Source organism: Sciurus carolinensis, chromosome 11, assembly GCF_902686445.1.
Source record: "Sciurus carolinensis chromosome 11, mSciCar1.2, whole genome shotgun sequence".
Classification (NCBI taxonomy): domain Eukaryota; kingdom Metazoa; phylum Chordata; class Mammalia; order Rodentia; family Sciuridae; genus Sciurus; species Sciurus carolinensis.
This window is the reverse complement of record NC_062223.1, coordinates 83,046,945-83,066,659: the sequence shown is the minus strand read 5'-3', so window position 1 is coordinate 83,066,659 and position 19,715 is coordinate 83,046,945. Positions and strand designations below refer to the sequence as shown.

The window sequence follows — 19,715 nt, the reverse complement described above, 5'->3', positions numbered from 1 at the left end:
GTTTAGCTTGACTAGGTAGTTATCAATCTTGTTTATCTTTTCAAAAAAAAAAAAAAAACTGTTGCATTAATCCTGTGAGCTGCTTTTTCTAATTCTCCATTTCATTAATTTTGGCTCTGATCTTGATTATTTTCATCTTCTACTGATTTGAGCATTAGTTTTCCTTTTCCAAGGTCTTGAGTTGGACCATAACTTATTTATTTGGGATCTTTGTACTTTTTTAATATAGGCAATCAATGATATAAAAATTCCTCTTAGAACTTCCTTCATGCTATCCCAGAGATTTTGATATATTGCATCTGTGTTCTTATTTATTTCTAAGAATTTCTTCCTTTCTTATTCCATTTCTTCTTCTATCCATTTCTCATTTTTTTAAAAAAAGTATAGTTCATGTAGTTTGCATATTTTTTTACTGTTAATTTCTAATCTTTTGGCATTAGCCAAAGCTTGCATTGTGACTTATTTTGGAAAAGATTCATAATTAATTTTTAATGCTTTTAATGTGTATCTCCATGTTGTCTTCTATTCCAATGACTTTAAGGTCTTGTCTCTTGATATTCTCCCAGAAATCTTGTATATTCTGATCATAGTCTTTTATTTCTTTCCTTTATTGCATGTTGAGTATTCAAGTTCATGTAAACTGTCTTCAAGGCCTGAAGTTCTATTTTCTATGTAATTTGATTCATCGTATCTTTAATTTCCCTGAGTTCTGATTGTTTTCAAAATCTCTATTTATTCATTGATATGGTTTTTCACCCTTCCCTCTACTCTACTTATCTTTCTGCTCTTCCAGTTTTTAAAATTAACATCTTATGGATATTCATAGTGGTAAGATTCACTATGATAAATTCACATATGTTCATAGGAAGATTAGGTCAGATTTATTTCACTGATCTTCACTCATCCCATCTCTCCTCCCTCTTCCTCAATTGCCTTTCTCTACTCCACAGATATTTCTTCTATTTAAATGGAACCCCCTTTTCTTCCTTATTTTGGACAAATTTCCACATGTCAGAGTAAACACTTGACCTTTGTCTTTCTGGTTGTGGCTTATTTCATTTAGCATGAATAGTCTCCAGTTCCATCCATCTACCTTCAAATGCTATAATGTCACTTTTTATCCATTCATCTGTTAAAGGGCACATGGGTTGGTTCCATGGCTTGGTTATTATGAATTGTATGGCTATAAGCATTGATGTAGCTGCATCTCTATAGTGTGCTGATTAAAGAACTTTCAGACATATACCAAGGAGCAGGTTAGTGGCATCCTATCATGGTTCCATTTCTAATTTTTTGTGAAATCTTCATAGTGATTTCCAGAGTGGTTGCATTAATTTGCATTCCCAACAATAAATGTATAAGTGTACCTATTCCCCCAAATTCTTGCCAACACTTATTATTTGCATTTTTGATAACTGCCATTCTGACTGAAGTGAGATGAAATCTCAATGTAGTTTTGAATCACATTTTCCTGATCACTAGAGATGCTGAACATTTTTCATGTATTTGTTGACCAACTGGTTTTCTTCTTTTTAGAAATATCCATTTAGTTCTTTTGCCCATTTATTCGAGTGTTTTGTATTTGCTGTGTCAAAATTTTTGAGTTCTCTATATATTCTGGATGTTATTGCTGTTTCTGAGGAGCAGATAGAAAACATTTTTTTCTTATTCTGCAATCTCTCCCTTCATGTTCTTAATAATTTCCTTTGATGTGAACAAACTTTAATTTGATGCTATCCCACTTACTAATTTTTGGTTTTATTTCTTGAGCTTTAAGATTCTTGTTAAGAAAATTAGTTCCTGTGTCAACACTTGGAAGGCTAGGCCTATATTTTATTCTAGCAGTTGCAGAATTTATGTTCTAATTCCTAGGTCTTTGATCCACTTTGAGTTTACTTTTGTGCAGGGAGAAAGATAGGGGTCAATTTTCATTTTTCTGCTTTGGATATCCAGTTTTCCCAGCACCAGTTGTTAAAAAGGCTACCTTTTCTCTAACCTTTTTTTACTCTTTGTCTAGTTCAGACAACTATTTATATCAATATCTCTATTTTTTTCATGGAAATGGTATTTCACCTATTCCATTGATCTTTTTGTCTGTTTTGATAGCACTACCATGCTGTTTTTGTTACTATAGCTCTGTACTATAATTTGAGATTAGGTATTTTGATGCTTCCTGAATCACTTTTTGCTCAGGATTGCTTTGACTATTCTGGGTCTATTTTTCCAAATGACTTTTAGAACTCCTTTTTCTAGTTCTATGAAGAATGTCACTGGTATTTTTATGTGGATTGCATTGAATCTCTCACCACTTTTGGTAGGGCCATTTTGGCAGTATAAATTCTGCCTATTCCAAAACACCGGAGGTCGGTCCATCTTCAAAGGTGTTCAATTTCTCTCTTCAGTGTTCCATAGTTTCATTGAGGTCCTTCACTTCCTTTGTAGATTAATTCCCAATACTATGTAAAATGCATTGTGAATGGGATAAAAAATTCTTAATGAGGAAAAAAAGGGGGCTTACTTTCACAGAGGAGATCAAAACTCTTGACTGATGTGCCATTCTTTGTAATTTATTTCGGGGTCTTTATAACCATTGAGTAAGAAGTGCGGATTAAGTCCATGTCTTTGTGGTTCTGCCTAACCTGCCAGCCATTGTGACTAGAAACCAACACTGCTTGTAATTGTCGAGCTTCCCATCTCCCAGGGTAGGATGGGATAGACTGGAGAGTGTGGAAAACTGGTATATTGCTGCAATGGGGCTGGTGCTGAGTTCTAAATTTGAAGTACCAGTAGCTTGAGTTTTCTTTTGAATGACCCTTGGAACTCTGTCAGTGGGTATTTGAGATTGGGTTCACACCCACTAGTTGCTGGGGAGATGCTGATCTCTGCTGGATGTCTGGGACTCAGAGACCTCCTGAAATTTCCACTCGTAGGGTGAAGAGTCTAAACCTTGACAGGCTTCACTTATTCCTTCTTAATTGTTGTGAATTAATTAAGATGATACCCAAAGTATAGAGATGCCTATCTGATGCATTACAGGTATCTGCCTAGATGTTCATATGTGATGCCAGCTATTTTAGTCATCTCTTTTGCTGCTGCAACTAGAAGATCTGAGAGAACAACTTTAGGGAAGGTAATGTTCATTTGGGGGCTCATGGTTTCAGAGGTCTCAGTCCATAGACAGCAGGCCCCATTTCTTGGGCCAAGAGGTGAGGCAGAACATCATGGTGGCAGAGGGAAGCAGCTCACATGATGATCAGAAAGCAGAGAGAGAGAGAGAGAGAGAGAGAGAGAGACTCCACTCACCAGATACAAATTCCTATCCAAAGCCATGTCCCCAATATCCACCTCATCCAGCCATACACTACCTGCCTTCAGTTTCCACTCAGTTAATCCCTATTAGGGAATTAATTCACTGATTGGGTTAAGGCTCTCACAACTCAATCACTTCTTCTCTCACTGTCTCACATGTGAGTTTTTGGGGGGCACCTCACATCCAAACCATAACATCAGCTACAAAGGGAGTCCTTTCCGCAGCATCCCCAGACTGTATTACCCAGGGTATAGTTCTGTCTGTGCTGTTTCAAGCATGCTGGGTGAGTTATGGATCAGGCTGGCAAATTCCTTTATGAATTTCCTATCACTATCCTCTGCTCCTTACTGCATAGGTACTCAAAAAATAATTCCTGCCTCCTTAGTGCTGATTCCACTTGGACTCTTTGCTCCTTGCCCAATTGTTTTAATTGCATTTCATTCAACAACTTTATGCATTGTTAATTAGCTAAAGTCAGTCTTCCTCTCTATTTCACACATTGCCCAACCCATTTATTTCTTGCCACACTTCCCTCTCTCTGCCTGTACTCCTCCTTTCCTCTACGGTGGGCTGTATACAACTTGTATACAACTTCTTATGCTTAAAGTTTCCAAGTTCCTATATCTCTAAGATTATTTTGCTGTCTCATGTTCAATTTCAGTCAATTCCCTTTCTTATCAACATCTCTGAGGAACAGTTTTCCCACTTTTATATCTGGTACTGAGGAACTACTGGAAATGCACTCTTTCTCCAATCTGCTGTTTTCCCTAGTGTCCCTATGTATTCTATTTACTTTTTAATTTTTACAGTGAACTTTGCCTTTTTATAATAAAATAGTTTAAAAATAAGATATATTTTGATATATTGAGTACAGTATTGGAAAATGGACTTCTCATTTTCTCTATATGTACAATTCAAAATAGAACAAAAATAGAACAAAAGGGAGAAATCTCCCCATGTTCAAATGTAACTATATTTAATTATAACTCCAGAATTTCAATTAAAAATGTTTCTCTTTAACCCTTGGCATGCAGTTTTAATTATGCTTAAGTAGAATTATTGATAAACATAGAGGAATTTTGACATTGGTAGCTTTTGTGTCTTTCTTCCTCACCCCCTCCTCCTATCTTGATCTAATTGATTATTATCATTCATATATCTGTCTGTCTTCGGGCTTCCAAACATGCCTCATAAGTCAATGTGAATAGAAAGCTGGTACCAGTGGAAATAATCTCAGACTAGCATCTACTAAATTAGATGTAAGGGGCTAAGATATTGGCTTACAGAAAACTTAATAGGAGGGAGATAATAGAAGTTTGTGAAAAGTTATAGAACAGTAACTTAGCATAAAAATAAATGTAAACAGAGGGAAAGTATCAGAAGTAATAGGGAGAATACCACAGTGACCTATCTAATCATTACTTTTCTCAAGATATAGCGTGGTCTCTCTGGATTAGAGTACTGTTGTTTTAAGACTCCATGAATTAAGAGAACCTACACTAACTCTCAAACACTGCACATGTATTGAGCAGTTGAAGGAAAGAGCCAAGGTAGCCACAGTGCAGTGCAAAGTGCAGTAGACTTTGAAGCAGAAAATTAGAGTGCAAATCCTTGTTCTGTTGCTTCCCAGGTGGAAAACATAAAAAATAAATTTGAGGTTCAACTTTTTTATTTATAAAGTAGGAAAGTATCTGTACCTACCTCACAAATTTGTTGAAAACATGAGAGCGAGAGAAAAAGGCAAGAAATTAAACTGGAAAAGTAGGTTGGTATTAGATCATGTAGGTCATAATGGATTAATTTTAACAAGGAGAATGATATTCTTTTGTAGAATTACTTTTAATAAGGAGAATGACATTCTTTTGTAAGAATTCTCATGTCAATTCTCTATGAGAGTGACTGTTGGTAAAAGTCTCTTCATTATACTTATATTTAGTGAGTACCAACTGTGAGCCAGATATCTGCTAGATGATAGCAAAAAGGATCAAAAATAAGATAAAGTAGGATATGTGTACACAATGGAATCTTATTCAATCATAAAGAAGAAAGAAATTATTTCCAGGAAAATGGATAGAACCAGAGGTCATCATTTTAAGGAAAAATAAGCCAGACACAAAAGACAAGATCACTGTTTTTATTCCTATGTGAAAACAAAAGCAAACAAATAAAACTTCTGAAATAGAAGAGAGAAGAAACATTGTGGGACTATACAAACTTGTTCAAGTGTACATTTATTTTCAATCATATGTAGAATATCACTTGAATATGAAGATCATACTTTATCATTTGCTTTGAGTTAATAAAAAATATAACAAGTTTCTTAATATTGACTGAGATTTCTGGGCTGAATTTTAATTGAGTGAATGTTAAGTTGTTAAATCCACTTGAGTATATTCCTATAATAAGACAAAAGCATAATATAGCAAAAAGAATTTAAGATTATTTCTGTCAGAAAAAGTATAAATTCTCATTTTGTTACTTTTGAATTTCCGGAATGATATGCACACACACAAACACACACACAAACATACACACATTTTTCTTAACAACCAAGTAGTACTCCATTTATATGGAAATCAGACTGCTGGTTATATTAAATGATTCCTATTACAACTACTACTACTTTTCAGCAGAAATCTTTATTGGGTGCATGAGTTATCAGCAATACGATGAATCTTTAGAGTATTGAAATCTAGAGTTCAGACAAGGTGTCCAAATATAACATGTATTAGGTATTTTTGAACCTCAGTTTTCTTATCTGAAATTTGACTGTAACTCATTGTCTTATAGGGTTATGATGAAGATCAAATGTAACATAGTTATGAGACATCAGACCACTTTACCCTGAGCAAATATTAGTCCTCTTTATCATGGTGCATGGACATCAAAGACACAGGAATTATAGCTTATGCTTCAAAATTCTTATGCCCTACATTTCAACTTTGTTTATTGGTTCAGAATATTTTTATAGTCACACACTTTTTCATAGGGTTAAGCTTAGAAAAAGTGATACAATGGAAAGACAATGGAAAGAATTTAGCATAGAAGACAAAAAATGATGAGAAGAAATTCTCCTTTTGTGTCCCTTAACCAGAAAGATGATGATTTATAATGGAAAAATACTAGTCAAAAGATTCAACTTCATTTTAAGTTGTTTCAGAGGGCAAAATGAGGAACACTAGGTGGACACCATACCGTGGTAGACATTTGTTTAATATTTGAAATGAATTCGTGAGGTCAGAGGTAGAGTGTAAAGCAGTGTTCTATTGGGTATCTCTGAGGGAAGCCACAGAAGGACTCTATATTTACTAAAGGTCAAGGAAAGGCACCTGCAAAACTCTCTCTTCTCTTTATACCCTCTCATATTAGTGCATATTCTCCTGTATCCCCCTCTATGTATTTCCCCATTTTTACAGTAAATATTGTTTGAAATATTTCACTATATTAAATATCACCCAATTCTTATCTCCAGTTTTATTCTTCATCTGCTCCACTTTGGGTTCCATTTCTACCAACTCACTGAGATTTTTTCCTGCCGTCTTGACTAATCAAATGTGTACTTCTTCAGTGTTGCTTTGGCTAACCAAGTGGACACTTCCTTCTTCCAGAACTACTTTCTAAGAGTATTATTTATTTATTCTGGAGTTAAATACTTTTTAAATTAATTGTGTATTGTGGAAGGCAGAGGTCTTCCCATTGGAAAGGGAAGGTACAGATCAGCATGGAGAAAAGGATAGGGTAACTACTGTGGATGAAGATTATCACTAAAGAACTCCTATTTATCTTAATATTGTTACAAAAGAATATTCATGGAAATATTTAAAAATATGTGTGCATACATTCCACTTGGTAAGTTTGTGTAGATATTTTATTTATTTTATAAAATGTAAGAGCCTAGAAGTAACAACTGCCCAGTGACAATGTGCATACCTTGTGCCTAGATCCTGGTTTCTAATTATGTTCTCCAATAAGGAAACAAAGCTGCTTAGAAAAACTGGCTTGCTCTATAATTGGATCAAGAAATACTCAAGATGAGTCTGGAACATCTCATAGTACCAGAAAAACAGGAAGTTCTCTAAAGTCACACTGATGTAACATTTCAGGTACAAATGAAATAGTTTCTGATGGTCAATTTAGAAAGTTTCTAAAGGTCCACTTCAAGAGGGGAGGCAGCATTGGATTATAACATATAGTACAAAATAAATATTCATAATACCATACTGATATAAGTAAATGATTGAATAATTAAATATGGAAAAATGGACATATTTCCCATGCAGAACAATGCCAAATATTTTACCCATACATTCCACTCTCAAGAAAGAAAACTTCCACTTCTCAAGTGATTTCTACATTTTGGCATCCTTACAAAGAATACAATATGGAGAAAAGGATATAGAATAACTTTAGAATGGAAAAACCTGAAAATCCTGAGCAAACCCAGTGACTAAGACAAACAGAAGTCATGTTGATAACGTGTACTTGATAGGATTGACACTTTTCATCTGTTCTTCCTTCCTAAAGTCCATAACACCAAAGCAGTCAGGGGAAATGCATCAGATAAATCCCATTGGAAAACATTCTACAAAATATCTAATACTTTTCAAAACATTTCGAAAAATGTTTTTATTAGTACATTAAAATTATACATAATAAAGCCATTCATTTTGACATAATCATATAAGCATAGAATACAATATGCTCCCTTTAAGTTCCTAGTTCTTCCTCTTTTCCTCCCTCTCCTTGTTTCACTTCCCCTACTCTGCTAGTCTTTTTTCTACTTATTTATCATTTTTTCCCCTCAGAGTAATAGACATGAGCTTCTTCAAAGGAATGAGAAAGAGGAAAAGGAGACATTCTCCTGGGAAAGAGAGGGTCTTCTCAAAGACAAGAGGAACAGCATGCCTCTCTGTCCTCCAATTTTATTGGGGACTTTTGACTGACAGCATAGGAACTACATAGACCTCTTCAAAGAGATACTGTGGTTCCCAGAGAGGAAATTGAGTCCTGCTGTTTTTATGCCTCAATATCCTGTGCCTTTAATTGTTTTATTACTCTTTGAAGAGTCCTCAGCAAACATTTATTTGTGAGGGTGTTGATGTTTTAGTTGCCAGGGTGATTAAGGGTGCTGATAGTTTGTGTGATAAACAAGTATCCAGGCCAATTATTAGGGTGTGGCATGATTTGGAAACAATATTTTTTCTTAAGAGGATATAACTATGGCTGAGGGAGGTTTAACATATTAATCCCCTACCTTTCTGGCGCTTGTATGTCAGATAGGACCCTATGGTTTTCAATGACCCTTCATGGCCCATTCATGGCTGACTAGCTAACCAAGATTTGCCTCTCCTTAGAACCTGGGTCCCTAAATTCTTTTAGTGCTATTATTGTTTATAAATTGATGCATTATAGATATAAATAAAGATAACTTACATGTTCATACATGTACATAGCTTGATTTGGTCAATTTCATTTCACACAGTTCCTCAGTTTTCCTGGCTCTCCTCTCTCCCCTTTCACCTTCCTGTATTCTACTGATCTTTCTTTAATTTTCTTGCCCCATTTTTCCCCTTCTTTTACACTAGCATCTACATATGAGAAAATATATTCAACCTTTGACTTTGAATCTGACTTATTTCACTTAGCAAAATGTTCTCCGGTTCTATCAATTTACACGCAAATGAAATGATTTTTTTTTAATGACTGAATAAAACTCCATTGTGATATATCAAATTTCTTTATTCATTAATCTGTTTAAGGGTATCTCAGCTGGTTCCATAACTTAGCTGTTTTGAATTGCACTGCTATAACATTGATTTGCCTATATTACTACAATATGTTGATTTTAATTCTTTTGGATAAATACCAAGGAATGGGATAGCTGGGTCATATGGTGGTTACGTTGGTAGTTCTCTGAGGAATCTCCATATTGCCTTCCAAAGTGGTTGTACTAATTCAAAGGCCTACCAACAATGTATATGAGTATACCTTTTTCTCCATGTCCTCACCAGAATTTATTATTATTTCCCTTCTTGATGATTGGCATTCTAACTGCAGTGAGATGAAATCTCAGTGTAGTTTTAATTTGCATTTCCCTGATTGCTGGAGGTGTTAAACATTTTTTTCACATTTTTTTGGCATCTAATATTTCTTTTGGGAAATGTCTGTTTATTTCTATTGCCCATTTATTGAGTGATTTTTTTTAATTTAATTTTTGGTGTTAAATTTTTGAGTTATTTATTTATTCTGGATATTAATCCCCTGTCAGAGGATAGCTGGAAAAGAATCTGTTCTGTAGACTTTCTTTTCATGCTTTCAATTGTTTGATTCTATTCCACTTATTGATATTTGGTTTTACCTCAAGAGCTTTAAGTGTCTTGTTAAGGAAGTTGATGCCTGCACAAATATGTGGGGTTATTGAACCTGTTTTCCTCTACTAGTTGCAAAGTTTCTGATATAATACCTAGGTGTTTGATCTGTTTCCAATTGCTTGGTGTAAAGTTTATTGAGTTCTTTATTTATTCTGGAAATTAGTGCTCTATTTGAAGTTTGAGTGGCAAAGATTTTCTTCCTCTCTGTAGGCTCTCTCTTCACATTGCTGATAGTTTCCTTTGCTATGTGTGTCCTCCTGAAGGGGCATGTATCCAGCCCTGTTGAATCTAGTGTAGGCTCCCCAGTGTATATTCTGGAATATGTGGGGTGTGAAAATCTAAGTTGAAAATTTGGCTGCTACCTACTTTGAAGGGCATATGTCACAGGTTGGTGGACTTGTATCTGGGAACATGGGGTGGTGGCTAGTATCTGTGGTTCGCTCCTCTACACACCCCTTTGTGTATTGTTCTGTTATGTACACATGAGGTTCTCCACTGGCTGCATGGGTCATCCTCAGAAACTTCCTTCTTTGAGTTCATCTGTCTGAATGATAATTGAATTATCTGGAAACTCCTGGACTTACAGCTATGGATCCACTTTAAGATGATGGGTTATAGAGTTCTTCCCTGTTGCTATAGTTCTTGCCAGCCTGTGATTGTTTATCAGTCCAGAAGCCTGCGTCTGCATGCTTAGAAGGTGCTGTGCTGAATCTGATGACTGTTTCTTTTGGATTGTCAGAGTGCAGGGTATAGGGATATTGCTAACAGCTAGGGAATGCTGAGCACCTGCTCCCCACCACAGAGGCTTCTTTATAGTAGCATAGAGATTGGTGGCTGTCTGCTACTATGGCACCTCTGAATAAAATACAATATATTCCATGTGGATAATTATATCAGAATGGATTCTGCTGTCATATATAACTGAAAAAGACCAATAAAATTTTAAGAGAGTACTAAGATCACTGCCCATCACATAATAGGCAACTCAAAATGTATACTGAAAGAAAAGTAAATATATTATTATTTTATTGAGGCATGTCTTTGTTTCATCATGCTATTAGCAACACAAAAGTAAAGGGACTAATGTTTTAAAATAGATTTTGAAGATCACAAATGGTGATTCAGTAATTTCCAAGTACAGGAGGAATTGGTTTAAGTGCCAGTATCAATGGAGTTTCATGGAGTTGATAGCAGCTTTAGTTAACCAGGAACATTGACTAAATGTCTTAACCCTATGCCACTTAGTACTTGACTCAAGATGATTTGTTCCTGTGAAGACACAGAAGTTTCTTCTCTGTGTCTATCCATCCTCTAAGACTACTTCCAACCTCAAAAAATACATGCTATGAAGTAAAAGTTACAATTTTTTCTGCTTCTTGTTTGTAGGGTGCATGTTCCTGAATTCTGTTTCCACTGTTGACATGGTGGAATCATGGGATGTGGAATACAGAGGAATTTTGTCTCTTTCCCCTTAGTGATACACTAATTCAGGATAATATTTTCTTCCTGCATCAGTACCTAATCCTGTGTCTGGAACATTATTAGGGATCAGTAAATATTAATAGGAAGAAATGAATGGAAATATGTAGCATCGACATAGGTATTAAATAGCAGGAGGTGGCATACTCATTGACTTGTCATAATTTCTGATAAAATAATGGAATAAAAATATACATGTAGCTATAAGATACTCAAGAATGGTTTATATATAATATGCCATAAATAGCTTTAGATGAATACAGTATAAGCCAGATGGATAAATGCATTAAATGACCAGATGAGTGATCAAAATGAAAAATCAAAGTCAATTTTCAGCAAGCCATACTTTTGGGGCAGGATATGTGATGGAAAGATCTGTTGGTTTAGGGGAACAGAAAATGTCTTCAAATTGTGGTGGAGATACTTAAAATGTGATTTACCTTGTCTATAAATGCTATTCATCTTCAGGGTCAACATTACCAAGTCAATTTTTAATTCCTTCCATATGCATAGAATATTCCCACTCTAACTCACATTTGAATATTATCACAAAACTGAATAGAAAGTAAGAAAACGTCCCTATTCCACAAGGGAGCAAGTTAAAACAGCAACAGGTGACATTGGTCTGGGTTTTGAGGAATCCAGTCCTTTTTACCCTATTAAATCATCATTTTATCATGGCCTTGTTTTGCTTATCATAAGCCTTAGCTCCAGGCTCATTCTCTGCCTCCTTTGTTTCTACTCCAACTACTATGCCTCACTCAGAAAGCTACAGATTTCCTAGCAGAAGGCAATTGTACTAAGGGTGGCCTTTTAGTTGACCTGACTGTTCAGAGTGCCATTTCGGTATTTCTCCCGGGATTTGGGATGCTTTAAGGGATCCTATTTCCTTTCATTGTAAGGAAATCTCAGATTCAGCAATTCAGGATTCAAAATACAATATTTTAATGGAGAAGGTGCCTAGAGACCATTATCCAGCAGTTACTAAATGTCAGGACCATGGAGGTAACTTTATGGATTTCTTTAAAGAGCTTCATTAACTTGACTAATTGGAAAGTGGAGATTTGCAGACTTGTCTGCTTGTAAGGGTGAGAAGACAGTCAATAGGATGTGTGCAGGACAGGTGGGACTGTGATAAGCCACAGAACATCCCTGGCAAATGAACAAAACAATTGCATTCTGTTCACTGTAAACAAGGCAATAACTGAGAAGACAGTAAGGAACAGGAAGAGTCATAGATTTTGAGTCACCCTGATTTGATAAGAATCCCAACTCCACCAATTAACACTGATAATATAAAACAACTACGTGCATTTTTAGCTTAATTTTAAACTCATTTTAATGTACTCTGAGTAGAGATAGTGAAGTAAAAAACACTTTCACTTTTATTTCTAAAATGAAAATGAAGGACATCTTAAGTTATGATATCCCAAAAAGGAAAAAGAGGAAAAAAAAAAAGACAAAAAGCAACAAATACTGGGAACTATAAATCTGTTAACAAAAGAAAGAATATATCTAAAGAAGCTGAGTCCTAAAATGGTAGTGAGAAAAACTGAAATGCCATTGGATACAGAATACATATTCAAATCTCTCAAAGTATGATTTTGACATCAACTACATCTGGGAATAGGGGAAAAAAGTGTAAGAAAAAAAAAGAAAAAGAATTGCTTGGAAGTCTGTAAAGAAGCAGTCATATCCCCATTCAAGCTTCTCCGAAGTAGGATTTCAGAACACAAGACGTCAGCCACAGTTCTAGGTGGGGTGGTACATACATCAAAAATAGAGGGGTTGGGCGTGTGTTTACAAGGTGAGTGCTGGCACACAGCTCTCTTTCCTCATGTGTCTTTCATGTGTACTCCATATTTCCTAACCCCTAAAGAAAGATAGCTGACCTCTAAAGAAAGATGTAAAGAAGCCAGCCTAGTCATACTACAGTTATATTCATACTTTACAAGTGCAACATATTAGTTCAAAACTTCCAAATACCTTTGTAGTGCTCACCCTTTATTTTGCTTTTATATTTTCTCATGCTTCTTATTTACTTAATTTTTCACTCCTGGGGAATTGAACCCCGGGCCTCATGGTTGCTAGGCCAGGACTCTACCACTGAGCTACATCCCCAACACTGCAGTTCCCAATTCTTAAGTATAAGCAGGTAGTTAAAAGTAACACACAACGGAAGCATGGAAGAAAAAACTTACCAGAAAGAGGAAAAATTGTGAATAACTCTAATATAAAAGGAAAACTTTTGAAAAGTTCATTGATTTCCTTAGAAGACCAAGAGAAAGTATTTTTCTATTAAACAATACTATGCTATAGAAAAGTAAATTTAAAAAATGAAAACAATCTCTTAGAGCTTATGTATAAGCATTTTGTAATAATTTATGTACCCATATGCAGTTTTTTGTCTTTGTTTTAGGTATCATAGATATCTATATTTCTAGATATAAATACATAATATTATAAGGTCAGGAATTAAAATTCAACTGAATTATTCAAATATAAAATTGAAGAATTGTTCCTGATAGTGGAACAAAAATAAAAAAAATAGATGAAAGAGTAATGTAAGAAATGTAAAAAAATTAGAAGACATTGCAGCTGATTCAACAACATAATAAAAGTTTCACAATCATCACAACCAGAAAAATAATGATGATATAAAAAAAAGGAGAAATATTTTAATAGGATGCTTTTTAAATATTTGCTGAATTGGAAGGGATCACTAAATGTCTGGAAAAAAATGAAAATTGATCCATACTATACAAGCAATGTCACATGATTGTTTTCTCCTGATGGTTCAAGTCACACAATGTGAGCTAAATTTTGCAACAACCTATCTCTTCTGTTCTTTACTACCTTTAGCTAAATTACAAACAAATATCAGAGTAATACTATTTAACTTAATTTTTATTCTGTGTACATCATACATATTTATTAAGCATAGCAGCTTTTCTACTGATCCTTGTTTATTTTTAATATTTATTGATAGTTGATATACAAAAATTGTGCATACTTCATACATTCTAATGATTTTTGGACATATGCATATACCCCATAATACCATCACCATAATCCAGGTACTAATATATCCAACAGCTCCAAAATTTTTCTTGCTTTCTTTGGGTTTCTATCTGTTTAATTTTGCACTTGTTGTGGTCTTGTGTCTGTATGTGTGTTAAGAACATTTAATTATGAATTACTCCTTCCTAAAATATTTTAAAGTGCATAATGACATATTTTTGACTAATTATTAACTATAGGCAATATACTATACAGAAGGTTTTGGGACATATCAATCTTATCTAACTGAAATTCTATACAACTTTTAGCTTAAAATTCTCCAATGGCTTCCCATCACCTTTGAAATACATTCAAAGTTTCACCTGTGATTTTTAAACCTTTGCATGATCAGGCCCCTAATTAACTTTCTAAACTTCTAGCCTTCTGGACTCAACCTTAACTTCTAACCTTCTGGACTCAATATTCAGCTACACTGGTTTGCTAACTGATTTTTGGCACAGCAAGACCAAGGACTTGCCACCTGCTTTTTTCCTTAGCCTTAATGATTTTTCTTCTATATGTTTGCATGTCTTTCTTCATAAATTTATTCAGGTCTCCCTGCATAGCAACCTCTTCAGGTTTTCACTGTCATTATCTGTATTCATCCCCACCACTTCTTTTATTCTGTTACTTTTTTTTTAATCACTTACCATTAGCTGAGCAAATTCATTTGCCTTTTAATTGTATTTTCTATAAAAGTAAAAGTCCATGTCGTTTGGTTTATTATTGCAACTGATATCTAGAGCTGTGCCTAGTGAAGTATAGTCACTTTATAGATTTCTATTGGGCTTGAAATATAGTGTTAATTAATTTCCACCTGCTTTCATCTATAACTAGAATTTTGTTTTTCTTCAATTCTATTTTTTAAAAACTTGAAAAGCTGGTAGTTTTCTTTCTTTGTTTCTTTTTGATTTGTATTTTTTACAGACTGCATTTTGATTCATTGTACACAAATGGGGTACATTATTTCATTTCTATGGTTGTGCATGATGTAGATTCATACCATTCATGTCAATCGTATATACATGTACATAGGGTAATGTCGTCTGTCTCATTCCACCATTTTTCATACCCCTCCCACCTCCCTCTCATTTCCCTCTCTATAATCTAAAGTTCCTCTATTCTTTTCTCACCCCCCACCCTCCCACCCCCATTATATATCATCACCCACTTATTAGGGAAAACATTTGACCTTTGGTTTTTTTAGTTTTGACTTATTTCACTTAGCATGATATTCTCTAATTCCATCCATTTATTTGCAAATGCCATAATATTATTCTTCTTTATGATTGAATAATATTCCATTGTGTATACATACCAGTTTCTTTATCTATATACCTGTTGAAGGGCATCTAGGTTGGTTCCACAATCTAGCTATTGTGAATTAAAATAAAATCCACTGGAGGAGATTTTAGTAGATTCTGAGGCAGAGTCATCTCCCATAGGCAGCTAGGATAAGAGCCTTACAGAAGGGCAGGAGAGGAGAGGGAGATCACACCAACATAGAAGGAGACAGTAGGACTGAAAGATATCCTGTGACTTGCTGCTCCCTGCTTGTGTTGACCACAGTGCTTTCTTCTGACCTAGAATACCTGCTGCTCTTTCTCAGAACAGAGCCCAGTAGTCCTTCCTTAGTTACCCTTGCCCTTACCCCAGCAATGACTGACCCCAAGGAGACCCCCTACACCAAATATTTTCTCTTTCTAACAGAAGCGTTAAAAACCACCAGCTGAGACCTGTCCTCTTAATTATGTAATAAGGAATTAAATTATAAATTTATTGGCTTATTAAACTTGGAGCTTGAAGAGCTTGATTGGTCTATGCTGGCATCCATCACCCCACCAGTCACCCATGCTGGGCCATCAGAAAAACCTTTAAAAACCCCTAGACAATGGACACCTTTCGGCATCCCTTCCCTCGGGCCCCACCCATTTGGGAGTTCTGCCTGCTTTCTTTGTATTTCTCTGATAAATACTCTTTGCTCTCACCCTTGTGTCCATCAATTTCATCCTTGAATTTGCCAGACAAATGGTTGCCTAAATCTGTATTGCAATTCTATCTAGGTCTACCAGGAGTGGGGGGATAAGCACAGCATTGATCCTGCAGGGGCCCCTGCGCAAGCATGTCTGAGGAGGTGTCTTTCCAGTCTCCATTCAGAGAACCGGGAATGTGGGAGGATCTCACAGGGAGATGACTGTGGTATCCCTGGGAGAATTGAATTTCTTTGTCAAATATCTGATCTTCAAACACAGCTCATATTTAACTGTGCTCTGTATCTTCTGTACTTGGGCAGTGGAAATATTAGTATTGGCTATTGTTCTGGTATATGTAGGATATACATATGTAGGATATCCTACATATACCAGAACAACAGATAGAAGTATATTTATTCAATCCAGAGAGGAGGAGAGGGAACCTCAGTAGGGCCTGTGGTTTAACTGGCTTCCAGCTCATTGGGCTGGGATTCAGAAATCATTAAATCTGACTTTGGGAAATTAGAAATTGGTGGCTTTCTTAACTGCTAACTAGGGATTAAAGGTCACACTTCCTAAAAGCAGAATATTTTACTTGTTTTAACTAACAGATATTGAGGGTGATCTTGATTCTACCAGAACTTTTTATTTTCACCTTTAAGATGCAGAACAAGAAGTGTACCCTGAGTCTGAATGACCTGGATGTTGCAGATGCTATAATCAAACATCAGGCATAATCTCTATGGAAATAAAATCCATATACCTGAAAATACACATCAATTCCTCTATTTTAAGAAGTTCTTGCATGTAAGATGAACAGTCAATCTAATAACTTCTCTTTGGGGAAAACAACAACTGTATTTACTTTTGCAGGACATGTTAGTTTGATGATATGAAGGAGTAAATAATAAAAGCTACATGACTGGATAGATAACAAATGATTTATGAGATAAGAAATAATACGAATGAAAAAATAGCTGTGCTCTAGACTGAGGGAAGAGATGCTTTGTAAACAAAGGCATGCCTACTCTGTAGAGACCCTTAGCTGATAACATGGATCTATGGCTATGGCCTAAAAGAACCACCTACCATTAACATTAGGCCCTGTTTCCTTATGGTGGGGCATAAAAGCTTGGTTTTCCTTCAGCTCTTCCTTTAAGAGATCATAAAAAGGACTGACGTAGCAGATAGAAACATCCTTTTGTGTATATGATATCCTGAAGATCTTTGAAATAATGTGGGAGGATTTCACAATCCAAATCTGACATTTAGAAACTCTGAGTCATCAGTCGACTGGAAAAGAGTAGCTTGGTTTGTTTATACTGGGTATATACCCCATCTGCTTGAGCACAGTGTCCTACCTTGCTTCTCCCAGTCAGTTTTCTGGCATGGTCTCTGCAGGTAGTGTCTATGCCCTCCAATCTCTAAACAAAGGTAACTTTGTACTGTTCCTCTGCCATGCTGGATTCCATGTACCTGTGTGGCTATGCTGGTTCTAGTACTTACTATGTGTGTTTTCTTGATTTTCCTCCTCTATCAAATAGAATTATAAATAGTATCTACCTTATAGGAATATATGAAAATCATGTTATTTCTCACAAAGTATTTAGAACCGTCCTTGACAAATAGTAAGTTCTCAGTGCTACTATAATCATGGTCAACAACATTCTTCTTGATAGTTTTAAGTGTTGCCTTCTAAGCAGAACCTACCATCATTCATCCTCTTTTGTCCAATGTTATAACTATGTATTCATAACTACACAAAAAGTCCTAAAATTCAGCTCATGCCTCAGTCCTCTATGAAATAATGATTTCATTGATGGCAAGTGTCATGTTTTATTCATCTCTACAGTTTTGTACTCTGAAACAGTAAGGATTACACAGCAAAAAAAAAAAAATACATGTTTAATGAATTTTTATTCACTTATTTTTATTTAGCCTTCATTACTAAACTTTACACATATCAGGACATTAGCGTACCTCAAGACCAAATGCCACAGGATAAAATTCATTGCTTGGACTATCTGTGTTAGTAGCAATAAATACATTAACTTCATATTCATAAATTATTTTTATCTCTTGATGAATAAGGATTCAATCTGTGCTATGTTTTTAAAACTTTAACATTTGTTTTGTAGGTTCTATGATGTGTCAGTGCAGCAATTTTGCTGCCTTCTCCACAGCCAATATCACTGTGTCTGCCATACTGGATGTACCTTCTAGAAGTTGTTGAAGAAATACAGTGAATAAATATATAAATGAACAGTATTATCTACCTGAAGTTTAACTTCCTGTTAAAGACAATAGAGACACAGTTCTCTATTTAGGAGGTGTGAAACAATTCTTAATGCCCCTCATCCCTCTTATAACCACATCATGATATCTACAGGCTAATGCATTTCCAGACCTGCAAGTCAAATTTCAATGTCTACTCTACCTATTAGGTACTCATAAGAATAAGCAAGGTGGGAGAAAGGAGGAGGAGTAAAATAGCTTGGGACAAGTGTAAGGTAACTTCTGGGTATGGGCTAAAAACATAGTTCAGAGTGACATTTGCCCACAAAGACAGTTATAAACTGAACTGGAACATGGTAATGGTTCTTATTAAATGTGAAAAGAAAATAACCTTGTGCTTCTGTAATGACAATGTGCAAAGTATAGGTAGCAGTGCAAATGGAGGTAAGGAGGCAGAAATTTCAAATAGTTTTTTAGACCCAAATCAGAGATTTCCATAGACTCAATACAGCTTATAGAAAATAATACCTTCCATTTTGAAGGCAGTATTTATTCATGTGTTCCTCAGTTTGATTCAAATCAATCTTGGGAGAGAGAATAGTACTAGTCTAAATTTTTTACACGAGGTAATGGTTTAGGATTTTAAGTCACAAAGTTTAATATGGATTAGGAAATTTTCTGTGAAAAATTGTATATCTATCTCAGATTAAATAGAGCTGATAACTACCTTTTCACAGCTGCCCTCATATTAATGCCAAATGTTTCCTATATACTGTGTTAAAAAAATAGAATATTCTAGATAAACTTTCAAGGATTTGGGTCTTATCAACTGTCTTTAATTCATATAATCATTTTTAAAATTCTCTGACAAGTAATGCAAGGTATAATTTCAAGTTCTCGGTTCTCACTCTGACTTTTCATTTGTAGGCTGGGGGATAACCTTCAAAAGCAGCACTGCCATTGACATTTATGTTAACCTTCATCAGATACTCCTCCAAAGACAGGTGGCTCTTCACTTCACCTATGTCTGTCTTGATGGGGATAACCTTTATTGGTACCTTGGGGAATTCAGTTTTTAAAAATATTAATTTATTGCAACTTTGAAGATACGAGGATATTCCCCATCAGAAATATCAGGCTATGGGAATGGGGAGAGCAAATGACCAACTCTGCCTTAGAGCCTGGTGGCTAGTTGTTCAACTGCAAGTAATGCTGCCCCATTATATAATAATAAACTCATGATATAATAGCATCAATAAATTTACAAAGTGTTATGTTTCATAAAAA

General features: G+C 35.2%; 1 long non-coding RNA gene across 1 annotated transcript in view; it reads right to left on the bottom strand.

The window, feature by feature from the left end:
* Nucleotides 1-19,715, bottom strand: part of LOC124958255 (uncharacterized) — a 79,474-nt gene that overhangs the window by 21,485 nt on the left and 38,274 nt on the right. The gene's annotated exons all lie outside the window — the stretch shown is intronic.